The 15289-nt window shown below is 37.8% G+C and overlaps 1 protein-coding gene across 3 annotated transcripts in view; it reads right to left on the bottom strand.

Moving 5' to 3' along the window:
- Nucleotides 1–15289, bottom strand: part of DTWD2 (DTW motif tRNA-uridine aminocarboxypropyltransferase 2) — an 85150-nt gene that overhangs the window by 60135 nt on the left and 9726 nt on the right. The window lies entirely within an intron of this gene.

Here is a 15289-nt window from a genome sequence, read left to right as displayed (position 1 = left end):
ATCACACCCATTTATTTTCCCTTTTGTTATTGTCTACTCTATTGCTTTCATTTTCCTTACTTTTTAGTGCTTTACTTGTTTCAGTAGCACTTATTACAAAATTCAGATGGAATAAAAGGGTACACTTCCCATCTCAGTTCTCCAGCCTATTGCATTCTCTTCCCTAATGGCAACCAGTGATTAGTTTCTTGTGTGTCCTTCCAAGGGTACTGAAGGAATATACATGGGTACTTTATCATTACATCTTGTATTAAGTATGTGTGTTTATAACATGAAATTAATCAAGCAGCCAGATACAGTATGATGGAAGCAAATGTTCACAATAGATCACTATTACAGGCAGATGTCACATGGCACTATAACGGTATACAAGTGAATGCTATATTTTAAAGAGAATTCCCAACAGCAATACTTACTACTAGCAAATTGATTGCTACCTACTGTTTCCTCAGTTTTACTTATGTTGAGTTATAGCCTGAGGTAAAAAAATACATATGTTAATAAAACACACAGTGTGAGTAAATTGGTTCAACTGTATCTACCACCTCACTTTGCAAGAAACTGTTAAACCTTTGCTCCTGCTGAAGAAATTATCTAAATAATATTTGAGGCAGAGGTATAAACATATTGTACAATGTGACCCCACTTCCCCTCTTCACTGTTGAACCAAGAGTGAATGACTAACCCAAGGAAATCAATACACGTGTTTTCCAATGACATGTGAAATGATTTGGTGTGATTACTCAGTCCTACCAAGGATTCCCTCTTAGGAATGTGAGCAAATTTACAGGAACAGAGAGTCTTTCAGTGGTCACAAGAAGAGTAAACATAAGTAAACACAGGAGGAGTGACTTACGGAACTATATAGTGACAAACAAGGGATTCCCTGGTGGCTCAGATGGTAAAGAATCTGCCTGCAATGAGGGAGACCAGAGTTCGATCCCTGGGTCAGGAAGATCCCTTGGAGAAGAAAATGGAAACCCATTCCAGTATTCTTGCCTGGAAAATCCCATGGATGGAGGAGCCTGGCGGGCTACAGTGCATAGGGTCACAAAGAGTTGGACACGACTAAGCAACTTCATTTTCACTTTCAGTGACAAACAGATTAAAGGTTACAATTAGAAAGGATTTCCCATTCAATGGAAGGAGACAGAGGATGAGATACATTGGAGTTTTAAAAGTTTAAGTTTCTGGAGTCTATCCCATCAGGATGTTTGCATAAGCCTCTTAGCCTCATCCACAGGGGTCAGACAGAAGAAGCAAGAAGAACTACAATCCCATAGACTCCAGAACAAAAGACACATCACAGAAAGCTAATCAAATAAAAATGCATAGGATTATGACCCAGATGAAGGAACAAGATAAATTCCCAGAAAATCAACTAAATTACATGGAGATAGGCAACCTTCCAGAAAAAGAATTTAGAATAATGACAGTGAAGATGATCCAAGATATTGGAAAAAGAATGGAGAAGATGCAAGTAATGTTTACCAAAGACCAAGAACTAAAGAACAAACAGAGATGAACAATACACTAGAAGGAATCAATAACAGAATACCTGAGGCAGAAGAACAGATAAATGATCTGGAAGAAGAATGGTGGAAATCACTGCCACAAAACAGAACACAGTAAAAAGGAAAAGAAGTGAAAACAGCATAAGAGACCTCTGGGACAACATTAAACACACCAATATTCACATTATAGGGGTCCCAGAAGGAGAAGAGAGAGAGAAAAGACCTACAAAAATATATAAAGAGATAAAAGTTTAAGTTTCTGAAGTTTTTTTGCATGAAACTGCATATGACTGCAATGCATGATCAAAGGTCAATAACATTATTTTATAAAATGTAATTTAACATCAGATGAAAGGACTTCCCCAGTGGTATGGTGGATAGGACTCTGCCTGCCAATTCAGGGGACATGGGTTCAATCTCTAGTCTGTGAATGTTCCACATGCTGAGGAGCAGCTAAAGCCCACACGCCACAACTACTGAGCCTGCACACTCTAGGGTCCGCCATCTGCAACTACTGAAGCCCGTGCACCCTAGAGCTTGTGCTCTAGGAACAAGAGAAGCCACCAAAATGAAAAGCCCATGCACCACAACAAAGAGTAGCCTTCATTCTCTGTAAATAAAGAAAGTCTGAGAACAGCAACAAAGACTCAGTACAGCCAAAAATAAGAAAAAGATCAGATGAAGCCATTTTTTAAAAATCAGAATTTCACTGCAAATCAACTGACATATTTATAAACTATATGGTTCTAAGAATATGAAAGAATGCAAAAAAAACTGCCATATATCCTATGTAGGAAAATCCACATATCAGTAGAGCCAAAGAACTGAAAAATCCAAACAAGAAACCAAGCTGAGTGAAAGCCATAGACTTCTGTGGGTAGCAGAAAATTGGCAAAATAAACTCTTGTTAGTAACATCTTTCCAGCTTGTGATTCATCACAAACTGGAATCGGGATTGCCAAGAGAAATCTCAATAACCTCAGATATGCACAAGATACCACCCAAACTGCAGAAAGTGAAGAGGAATTAAAAAGCCTCTTGATGAAGGTGAAAGAGGAGAGTGAAAAAGCTGGCTTAAAACTCAACATTCAAAAAACTAAGATCATGGCATCCACTCACTTCATGGCAAATAGATGGGCGGAGGGGGAGGGGAGGAAACAGTGACAGACTATATTTTCTTGGACTCTAAAAACACTGCAGATGGTGACTGCACACATGAAATTAAAAGACGCTTGCTCCTTGGAAGAAAAGCTATGACCAACTTAGACAGCATATTAAAAAGGAAAGACATTACCTCGCCAACAACGGTCCGTCTAGTCAAAGCTATGATTTTTCCAGTAGTTATGTATGGATGCAAGAGTTGGAAAATAAAGAAAGCTGAGCATCGAAGAACTGATGCTTTTAAACTGTGGTGTTCGTGAAGACTCTTGAGAGTCCCTTGGACTACAAGGAGATCCAACCAGTCAATCCTAAAGGAAATCAGTCCTGAATATTCATTGGAAAAGTCGACTGATGCTGAAGCTGAAACTCCAATACTTTGGACACCTGATGTGAAGAATTGATTCATTGGAAAAGACCCTGATGCTGGGAAAGACTGAAGGCAGGAGGAGAAGGGGACACAGCTTGATTCCAGTTTGCACTTCACTCAGCCCAGCATTTCTCATGATGTACTCTGCATGTAAGTTAAATAAGCAGGGTGACAATATACAGCCTTGACGTACTCCTTTCCCAATTTGGAACCAGTCCGTCGTTCCATGTCCAGTTCTAACTTGTTGCTTCTTGACCTGCATACAGATTTCTCAGGAGGCAGGTAAAGTGGTCTGGTATTCTCATCTCTTTAAAAAATTTCCATAGTTTGTTGTGATCCACACAGTCAAAGGCTTTGACATAGTCAATAAAGCAGAAGTAGATGTTTTTCTGGAACTCTCTTGCTTTTTCGATGATCCAACTGATGTTGGCAATTTGATATCTGGTTCCTCTGCCTTTTCTAAATCCAGCTTGAACATCTGTAAGTTCTTGGTTCACATACTATTGAAGCCTGGCTTGGAGAATTTTGAGCATAACTTTGCTAGCATGTGAGATGAGTGCAATTGTGTGGTAGTTTGACAAACCTAGACACAGTATTAAAAAGTAGAGACATCATTTTGCCAACAAAGGTCCATATAGTCAAAGCCATGGTTTTTTCAGTAGTCATGTACAGATGTTGGAGTTGGACCATAACAAAGACTGAGCACCAAAGAACTGATGCTTTCAAACTGTGGTGCTGGAGAAGACTCTTGATAGTCCCTTGGGCTGCAAGGAGATCAAACTCATCAATCCTAAAGGAAATCAACCCTGAATATTCAGTAGAAGGACTGATGCTTAAGCTGAAGCTCCAATACTTTGGCCACTTGATGAGAAGAATCAACCCATTAGAAAAGACCCTCATGCTACGAAAGACTGAGGGCAGGAGGAGAAAGGGGTGACAGAGAATGAGATGGTTGGATGGCATCATCGACTCAATGGACATGAGTTTGAGCAAACCCAGGAAATAGTGAAGGACTGGGAAGCCTGGCATGCTGCAGACCCCCAGTCCTGCCTTGCTGGGATCACATAGAGTCTGATTCGACTGAACAATAACATCTTTAACTCATGATGTACATACATACATATATACATATATATACATATATACATATGTGTATATATATATACAAACATACATATATACATACATACATATATACATATGTGTGTGTATATATATATACACACATATATATATATAATTATTAAAGTCCTTAGTATGACAGGATAGTGCAAAGAACCACTCTGGTTATTGATAGCTCTGGATTTCATGTCTGACCAAAACCTCTGTTCATGGGGGCGGCAGCAAACTGGGATAGTAATTTCTTTACTAGGAAGATATGCTTGGTCTTTAGGAAGATTTAGAACTAAGTAGTTTGGAGAGCTGCACTCCCAGGATAACAAGGAAAGTTGCATCAGGCACCCACTCTCCAGGGAAACAGGCAAAACTGACTATTTTTAAAAAATCACTTAAAGTCTCTAGAAATTATCCTAAGGGTATATTTGAATAAAAAAACATTACTCAAGAAAATTTACAGGAAAACTTGGTATTGGGATAGTTTGTGGCATTTGAGTCATAACCCATTTACTACCTTGCCCTGGTTCAGGTTGATAGAAAGGCCTCTCCAGGTTAAGTGTGGCCAAGAGAGCAGAGCTTCCTCTCAGCTTTCAGTCAAGATTTACCATATGTTATCCCCTCCAACTCCAAATTGAAGAAAATAAGTTCCTGGTGAGTGTGGCCAAGAAGAGCAGAGGCTCCCTTCCTCCACCCAGCCTTCACTTTAAAACACAGAAGCTTTACTACAGTGCAGGAGGCTGAAAATGTTGGGACCCCAACTGCTCTCACACCAAATCACTTGTAGGATGGAAGTACAAGAAGCTGCTACACCAGAGGCAGCAAGTCAATGGCTACTGCCCAGCCCTGTGCCCAGGAACTGCCCTGGAGGAGAGTCAGGCTATCTGAGAAAAAAGAGCTCTAAAGCTCTCCCTAAAGTAAATGACTTTATCTGAAATGGAGTATGAGAAATTCAAGCCCAAGAGCACTCTCAAAACAAAAACTCTTCTTAGTTAAGAGCAACAAGCTAAATAATAGGCCAGCTAGTCATCAGAAAGAACCAGAGAAATAGCTCAGAAGAGCATATCTGCAGTCAAAACCTCAAAAACTACCCCTCCCCAAATTTAACTGGACGGCTGAGCAATTCTGCAGAATGATCAGCTGATAATTAGTGGAGGCTAATGGGAAGGATGCAATACAAAAAGAAGAAGGCAGCTTAAGAGAAAGATGCTGAAGAGACATTCAACGAAAACCTGCTAAAATCACTGTAATACTGGTGATGTCTACACAACTTTGCTAATATAACAACAACAAAAACAACTCTAAATTATATACTTTAATATGATAAATTCCATGGTCTGTGAATAATATCTAAATAAAGTTGTAATTTTAAAAAATATAAAAATGCAATGAAAAAAGAATGTTCAATGTAATCAGTAAGAAAGAGGCTGGGCCATGTGCTTAGTCACTCAGTCGTGTCCGATTCTTTGCGACCCCATGGACTACAGCCCACCAGGCTCCTCTGTCCATGGGGATTCTCCAGGCAAGAATGCTGGAATGGGTTGCCATACCCTCCTCCATGGGATCTTCCCAACCCAGGGATTGAACCCAAGTCTCCCCCATTGCAGGCAGATTCTTTATCGTCTGAGCCACCAGGGGAGCCCAAGAAAGAGGCATTTTACCACTATTTGACATCATGTTTTGTTAAAGTGGGTTTCCTTCTCTACAAAATAAGCTACTAAGAGCAAGGACTTGACTTGACCTACTTTTTTCACTTTTATATCCTAGCACCTAGCATAGTAAGCTTTCAATAAATACTGCTGCATACATAAGTGAATACCTTTGCATTCCCTCTTACCTCAACCTTGGAATGCCCTTCTCCTCCTACACAATTTCTTATCCTATCCCTTCATTTTCTTACATATCAAATACTAATCTCTCCTTCACTTCCTCTCTAGTACTAAGACAATTAGTTTGCATTATAAATGAAATTCAGAGTCTCAGATCTTCCTTTGACATTTTTGTTGTTTTATTTTTGGCATAATGCGAAACTTGTGGGATCTTAGCTCCCCTGGGCATTGACAGTGAAAGCACCTAATTCTAGCCACTGGATAGCGAAGAATTTCCTCAGATCTTCCTTTGTTATCATTTGTGATCTTTCTTGTAAGCAATAGCATACAGGAGGCAAAAATATTTACTGAAGAAAATATTTACTAAACAACAGCAACAACAACAACAAAAAAAAACAGTTAAGCACTTTATATATAAACCCTGTAACTGTAATTTAAGCTAAACCTAATTGTTCCGGCTTATGCTTTAATATGCTCATAAAATATCATTACCTATTTATTTTAAAGCATGCCCCCTTTATTAACCTAATTCTAATTACCTCAAGCTAATAAAAACTATAGTTCTTTAAAACATTTTGTATTTCAGTTGATTAAGTTTATATTTAGCAAGTTACTTTACAATAAGAATGTATGCTTATTTATTATTAACAGCAATTTTTCTCACACTTTCCTACTCTACAATTGTCTACATGTACTACGCTGGTGACTAGCTATCCAAATGTTAAACCATTTCTCACCAAACTAGTGGTAAGTGCAGAGTAACTGCTCTCCTAATTTTAAAATCCTTTTCCAAAAGAATAAAATGCCTAGGAATATACTTAACCAAGGAGGTGAAAGACCTCTATGTTGAAAGCTACAAGATATTAATTAATGAAAGAAAATGAGGAACACACAAATAAATGGAAAGATATTCCATACTCATGGATTGGGACAATTAATATTTTTTAAACGTCCATACTACAGATTACTGCCTTGTCATGGTGAAGGGGACTGCGTAATTCAATGACGCTATGAGCCATACACTGAAGAATTGATGCTTTTGAACTGTGGTGTTGGAGAAAACTCTTGAGAGTCCCTTGGACTGAAAGGAGATCAAACCAGTCAATCCTAAAGAAAATCAACCCTGAATATTCATTGAAGGACTGATGCTGAAACTGAAGCTCCAATACTTTGGCCACCTTATGAGAAGAGTCGACTCATTAGAAAAGACCCTGATGCTGGGAAGGATTGAAGGCAGGAGAGGGACGACAGAGGATAAGAGGGTTGGATGGCATCATCGACTCAATGGACATGAGCTTTAGTAAGCTCCAGGAGATGGTGAAGGACAGGGAACCCTGGTGTGCTGCAGTCCATGGGGCCACAACAGAGCAACTGAACAATAATATAGGGCCACGCAAGACAGACGGGTTATAATAGAGAGTTCTGACAAAACCTGATCCACTGGAGGAAGGAACGGCAAACCACCCCAGTATGCTTGCCGTGAGAATCTTATGAACTGTATAAAAAAACAAAAAGATATGACACTGAAAGGTGAGTCCCTCAGGTTGGAAGGTGTCCAACATGCTACTGGGGAAGAGCAGAGGACAATAACTAATAGCCGCAGAAAGAATGAAGAGGCTGGGCCAAAGAGGAAGTGAAGCTCAGCTGTGGAAGTGTCTGGTGATGAAAGCAAAATCTGATGCTGCAAAGAACAGTATTGCATAGGGACCTGGAATGTTAGGTCCAAGAATTAAGGTAAATTGGACTTGGTCAAGCAGGAGATGGTAAGAACAAACATTGACATCTTAGGAATCAGTGAACTAAAATGGACGGGAATGGGGGAATTTAATTTAGATGACCATTATATCTACCACTGTGGGCAAGAATCCCATACAAGAAATGCAGTAGCCCTCATAATCAACAAAAGAGTCTGAAATGCAGTACTTGGATACAATCTCAAAAATGACGGAATGATCTCGGTTCACTTTCAAGGCAAGCAATTCAACATTACAGTAATTCAAGTCTATGCCTCTACCACCAATTCCAAAGAAGCTGAAGTTGATCAATTCTTTGAAGACCTATAAGACCTCCTAGAACTAACACCAAAAAAAGATGTTTTACTCATCAGTGGGGATTGGAATGCAAAAGTGGAAAGTCAAAAGATACCTGGAATAACAGGCAAGTTTGGTCTTGGAGTATAAAATAAAGCAGGGCAAAGGCTAAAGGCTAACTGAATTCTGCTAAGAGAATGCACTAGTCATAGCAAACACCCTTTTTTCAACAACACAAGAGACAACTTTACACATGGACATCACCAAATGGTCAATACTGAAATCAAATTGATTCCATTCTTTGTAGCCAAAGATGGAGAAGCTGTATACATCAGCAAAAACAAGACTGGGAGCTGACTGTGGCTCAGATCATCAGCTTCTCATAGCAAAATTCAGACTTAAAACTAAAGAAATTGGGGAAAACCACTAGGCCAGCCAGGTACAACTTAAATCAAATCCCTTATGAATATACGGTGGAGGTGACAAATAGATTCAATAGATTAGATATAGTAAACAGTATGCCTGAAGAACTATGGACAGAGGTCCATAATATTGTACAAGAGGCAGCAAACAAAATCACCCCAAGGAAAAAGAAAAGCAAGAAGGCAAAGTGGTTATCTGAGGAGTCTTCACAAATAGCTGAGGAACGAAGAGAAGTGAAAAGCAAAGGACAAAGAGAAAGGTACACCCAACTAAATGCAGAGTTCCAAATAGCAAGGAGAGACAAGAAGGTCTTCTTCAATGAACAATGCATAAAAACAGAGGAAAACAACAGAAGGGGAAATACTAGACCTTGCTTTAGGAAAATATGAAATATCAAGGGACTATTTCACCCAAAGATGGGCACAATAAAGAACAGAAACGGTAGATACCTAGTAGAAGGACAAGAGATCAAGAAGAGATGGAAAAAATACATGGAAGAACTGTACAAAAGAAGATCTTAATGAACTGGATAAGAATGATGGTATGGTCACCCACCCAGACCCAGACATTCTGGAGTGTGAGGTCAAGTGAGCCTTAGGAAGCACTGCCATCAATAAAGCTAGTAGATGTCATGGAATTCCAGTAAAGCTATTCAAAACTCTAAAAGATGATGCTATCAAAGTGTTACACTCAAAATGTCAGCAAATCTGGAAGACCCAGCAGTGGCCACAGGACTGGAAAAGGTCAATCCTCATCCCAATTCACAAGAAGAGCAGCACTAAAGAATGTTCAAAACATCAGACAACTATACTCATCTCCCATGCCAGTAAGGTAATGCTTAAAATCTTGCACGCTAGGCTTCAGCATTATGCAAACCAAGAACTTCCAGACATCCAAGCTGGATTTAGAAAACGCAGAGGAACGAGAGGTCAATTGTCAACATTCACTGGATCACAGAGAAACCAAGGGAATCCCAGAAAAACATCTACTTCTGTTTCATCAACTACGCTAAAGTCTTTGACTGTGTGGATCATAACAAATTGTGGAAAGCTCTTAAAGAGATAGACCATCTTATCTGTCTCCTGAGAAACCTATATGTGGGTCAAGAAGCAACAGTTAGAACACTGTATGGAACAACTGGACTGAGAAAGGCATACAATGGGGCTGTCTGTTGTCATCCTGTTTATTTAACCTATACGCTCAGCACATCATGAGAAATGCCAGGCTGGGTGAGTTACAAGCTGGAATCAAGATAGACGGGAAAAACATCAACAACCTCAGATATACAGATACCATTCTAATGGCAGAAAGAGAAGAGGAACTAAGGAACCTCTTGATGAGGGTGAAGGAGAAGAGTGAAAAAGCCGGCTTAAAACTAAATATTGAAAAAACAAAGATTATGGCATCTTGCCCCATTATTTCATGACAATCAAAAGAGGAAAAGGTGGAAGCAGTGACAGATTTCCTCTTCTTGAGTTTGAAAATCACTGCGGATGGTGACTGCAGCCATGAAATCAGAACACAACTGCTTCTCAGCAGGAAAGCTATGACAAACCTAGACAGTGTTGAAAAGCAGAGACATCACTCTGCCAACAAAGGTCCATATACAAGGTTACCATCTTCCCAGTGGTCATGTACAGTTGTGAGAGCTGGCCCATAAAGAAAGTAGCATGCCAAAGAATTGATGCCTTTGAACTGTGGTGCTGGAGAAGACTCCTGAGAGTCCCTTGCACAGCAAGGAGATCAAATCAGTCAATCTTAATGGAAATCAACCCTGAATATTCACTGGAAGGACTGATGCTGAAGCTCCAGTATTTTGGTCACCTGATGCAAACAGGCGACTCACTGGAAAGGTCTCTGATGCTGGCAAAGATTGAGGGCAGAAGGAGAAGAGGGTGTCAGAGGATGAGACGGCTGGATGGCATCACCAATGCAATGGACATGAACTTGGGCAAACTTCAGGAGATTGCGAGGAACAGGGAGGCCTGGTGTGCTGCAGTCCATGGGATCACAAACAGTCGGACATGAGTGGGCGACTGAATATCAACAACTACAGATTCAATGTAACCCTGTCAAACTTCCAATGACATTTTTTACAAGAATGGGACAAAAATTCCTAAAATTTGTGGAACCATTAAACTGAATAGCCAAAGAATCTTGAGAATGATGAATAAAGCTTGAGGCATCATGATCCTTGATTTCAAACTATACTAACAAAGCACTAGTATTTAAACAGTATTGTACTGGCATAAAACCACACATAGATCAACAAAACAGAACACAGAGCCTAGAAATAAACCCATGCATATATGGTGAATTAATTAACAACAAAAATGCCAAGAATCTACACTGGGGAAAGGACAGTCTGTTCTAAATGGTGTTAGGAAAGTTGGACATAAAAATAAATGAAACTGAACCATACACAGAAATCAACTCAAAATGAACTAAAGATCTGAATGTGAGACTGGAAATCATAAAACTGCTAGAAGAAAAATATAGACAGTAAGCTCTTTGACTTACATCTTGGCAATGATTTTTTTAACCTGACACCAAAAGCAAAAACAAAAATAAACAAGTGGGACTATATTAAACAAAAAGTTTCTGCCCAGCAATAGAAACTATCAATAAAATGAAATGACAACCAACACACTAGAAGAAAATATTTGCAAATCATATATCTTATAGGGGGCTAATATGCAAAATATATGAAGCACTCATACAACTCAAGAACAGAAACAAACAAACAATCCAATTGAAAAATGGACATAAGATCTGAATAGACATTTTTCTAAAGAAGACATACAGATGGCCAACAGGTACATGAAAAGATGCTTTATATCATTAGTCATCAGTGAAATGCAAGCCAAAACCACAATGAGATATCACCTCACATATGTTAGAATGGCTACAGTCAAAAAGAATGCTGGAAGTGTGGAGAAATAAAAAATCAAGCATACTTCTAGAATTTACATAGATCTCAGGAAGAAAAATTAATATCTGATAAACATACTGCTAGATTGGGCACAGGTTTGGAAAACAGCTATTAAGATATGTCACTGACAATTTCATTGTCTTGCTACCTGATCTTGTCTGTGTCAGAGGTTTTCAATTTCCTTTTTCATAGAACTGGCAATGAAACACCAAGAAAGTTCTGGGAAATAACCACTGAATCACAGGCAAATGTAATAAAATGTCATTTAGTCATTTATGACTATTTTAAACTATTTATAACAGAATGACCAAAGTAACAGCTGAGATTTTTAACTCTTCTACATTTACAATGCATTGCAAATGTATTTATAAATACTGTTTTCTGTCACTGGGTATTATCTACACAACCCAATAGACATTTATTGGTTATCTATACAACCCAATAAGTGTTTATTAATTCGTAATACATAAATGGGGTTTTCAAAGAATTTCCTTAAAGAAATTTTATGAAACACGCTTTTTCTTCTTTTCTCATTAAGGTTGTATGAATAAATAAATACGCTTCCTGTCAGACTCAGACTGACTAGCTTCTGAAGTGAATGATGTAACACAAGGGTAAGCTGTCACTCTCGTATGCTATCTTTGACAGCCTGTAGGCAAATAAATATGACTTCAGATGCTAAAACCTACAAAAACAACTTTCAAAAGCTTAAATACTAATATTTAAAAGTTTAATTAAATCTCTAACAATATTTACTAAAAGCTGTTTTTCTCATAGTACTCATTTTAATCAAGAAAATCTCACAGAGGCAAAGTTTAAAGATTAGTGAACAGATTTACAAAAATCATTAATTTAAAAAGAATTTCTTTCACCCACTAAAGTAAAGCAAATGTAGAACCCAGAAAGATATTGCACCTCAAATTTCCCAATACTCAACAGAAATTTTATAGTTCCACAGAGTGAAAAAGCAAAAAACAAAGAGTTTTATCACTCTTCAATAGATCAGTTGAACAGATACACTGCATCACACATTAAAAATAGCAACAACTTTCTAATTTTAAAACAGACTGTGAAAAAACTAAATGCCACAGTGCCCTCTAATGTCATTTTAAAGAAACAAATACTTCGTAAAATAAACTCTAGGTTTTCTATTTCTGAAACTATACTTAATATAACCAGAGAAAGAAGGAACAACTTTTCATTATTAATATCACAGTAAAATTTCATCTTATAAAGAGAAGCAATCTCAGCCATGCCTAACAGTTTCAAGTGTAGTAAACCTTGATATTTTCATAACCCCCCAAAACCATTTCTATCACTACATTATTTTATTTTATAAATGCCTTCTGAAATAGAGGAACAACAGGCTCAGAAAAATAAATCACTGTTTTGGGAGAGGAAGTAACTCTCTAAAGAGAATAAATATCTTTAGATGAGACATATTGACCTAAGCATGCCTAGAGCAGTGAAATCACATCTTACTATCAGTAACTCAGTATCATGAACCTTACTATAAGTATATATTATGTCTCAAAAATACTAAATAGTAAGAGTAGGGCTCTATCACAATCAGCAAGACATTTTTTAACAGTTTATTTCATCATAACTTCTTCCTTTTATCTATGTTTTTCTATGCTTTATGATGTAAGTCATACATTAGGATATGATCAACGTGTATTACCACAGATAAATATGTATACCTATTAGAATTACATCCTAAGTGTTTTAATCAACTGTGGTATGTATTCAAAATAATTTAGGGATCACTGGCCTAGAGATAAGTTTGTTTCTAATACAGGATCTATAAGAAAAATGTTAGTGTTATTATAATTAAAGAAGCCTTCAAATGAGCCAGATGCTTGGAAAACAAAAGCCTGTGTCCAGAGATATAATTATATATAACAGCTATATAAAGCCTCTACTAGAGCTTCAATGACAAAATGGCAGATTAACTAACACTGAGAATCTTATCATAAAGTAATCATCTATAGTCAGTTATCTTATTATTCACTCTGTCTTCTTATATAGAAATAAATAAAAAATCTTAATAAATTAAGTAAATCACTCTTTGCAAATTCTTATTTTATACTTTCATAATTTGTCTTAAATATTAATTACATAGACATGTTTTCTCATACTCAATTCACTATGAATTCTAGAGGAAACACTTTCTTACTCACAAAGAGATGGACACAACCAAAGCAACTCTGCATGCATGCATGCATACATACAATTCACTCATAAAAATGAAATTTTGATGGAACCTGAAAGCACTATTCTTAGTGAAATGTCAGAAAACAAATACTGTATGATTATATGAAGGATCTAGAGTAGGTAATTCTCAGAAACAGTATTAATAGAATAGAGGTTAGAAAGGCCTGGGGGAGAAGGGGATGAGAAAATATTATTTAATAGGTACAGATTTTATACTGGGGATGATAAAAAGTTTTGGGTAGAGACAAGCAGTGATGGTTATACAACATTATGAATGTATTTAATGCCACTGAATCATACACTTATAAAAAGTTAAAATGATAAATTTGTTATATACATATTAACACAATTTTTTAAAAAAACTGACCTGCCAAGTAACACATTTACATAGACAAATAAATCATACACATCTTTAAGACTTTTTCCAGAGCGGCTTTAGATGCACAGAAAAATTGACAAGAATGTACAGAGATTTTCCATACATCCCTTGCCCCCAAACATGCATAACCTCCCCATTAACAACATCCCCAATCAGAGTGGTACATTTGTTACAAATGACGAACCTACACTGACAATTTGTACAGACTTCGAAAAATAATTTCTATCCCTCTATTGAGAATCTCTGTTGCATCATGGTCATTGTATTTTTTTCCTTTAATTCTTTGAATCTACTATAAGAGTACTTCAAATACTTTGAAGTATTTTCCTACTAAATCCAAAATCTGGATCCACTCAAAGATAGTTCCTATTTGCTATTGTTCTCCCTGTATGTGAGTCACACTTTCCTGTTACTTTGCATGTTCAGTAAGCTTTGGTTGAAAACTGGACATTTTTAGACAATCTAGTACAGAAACTCTGGATTCTACTTAATTTTTCTGGTTCTGGTTCTTTGTAAACTTAGCTAGAGTTAAACAGCAGACTCTCTCCTCTTGCAGTGTGCAGTCACTGATACATCTGTTCAGCTCTTTTTTTTTAATTTTAATTTTTTCCTAGGGGTCTCACCTGTCAGATCAGACACATTTCTATCAGGTCAATCTCTCTAACTCTTTGCAAGGTCAGGAGACTCATTCCATAACTTTCCTTTCTTTTTTTTTCCCCCCTTGAGTAATCCTGGAACATTACTGTGTTCCAGTAGTACTGGAACACAGCCTTTTGACTAGGCTTCCAGAAGAAGAAAAATGAGAAACAAGAAAGCTAAAAACTCATCAGAGGAGCTTCTCTGGTGGTCTAGTGGTTGAGAATCCACCTATCAATGCAGGGGACATGGGTTCAACCCCTGGTCCAGGAAGATCCCACATGCCATGGAGCAACTAAGCCTTTGCGCCACAACTACTGAAGCCTGTGTGTGCCTAGAGCACATGATCCACAAGAGAAACCACTGCAACTAGAGAGTAGTCTCCACTTGCTGCAACTAGAGAAAGCCCGTGTGAAGCAATGAAGATCCAGTGCAGTCATAAATAAATTAAAAAATATTTAAAAAGCTCAGATGAGAAAAAAAGAAAAAGTGAAATTGTCATCCTCTCAGTCATGTCCAACTCTTTGCAACCCCATGGACTGCAGCCCACCAGACTCCTCTGTCCATGGGATTTCCCAGGCAAGAACACTGGAGTAGGTCACCATTCCCTTCTCCAAGCGATCTTCCCGAGCCAGAGATCGAACTCAGGTCTCCTGCATTGCAGGCAGATTCTTTACCATCTGAGCTACCA

This window comes from Giraffa tippelskirchi, chromosome 6 (assembly GCF_054371585.1).
Source record: "Giraffa tippelskirchi isolate mGirTip1 chromosome 6, T2T-mGirTip1v1.2.pri, whole genome shotgun sequence".
Taxonomy (NCBI): domain Eukaryota; kingdom Metazoa; phylum Chordata; class Mammalia; order Artiodactyla; family Giraffidae; genus Giraffa; species Giraffa tippelskirchi.
This window is presented reverse-complemented; position numbering and strand designations above follow the sequence as displayed.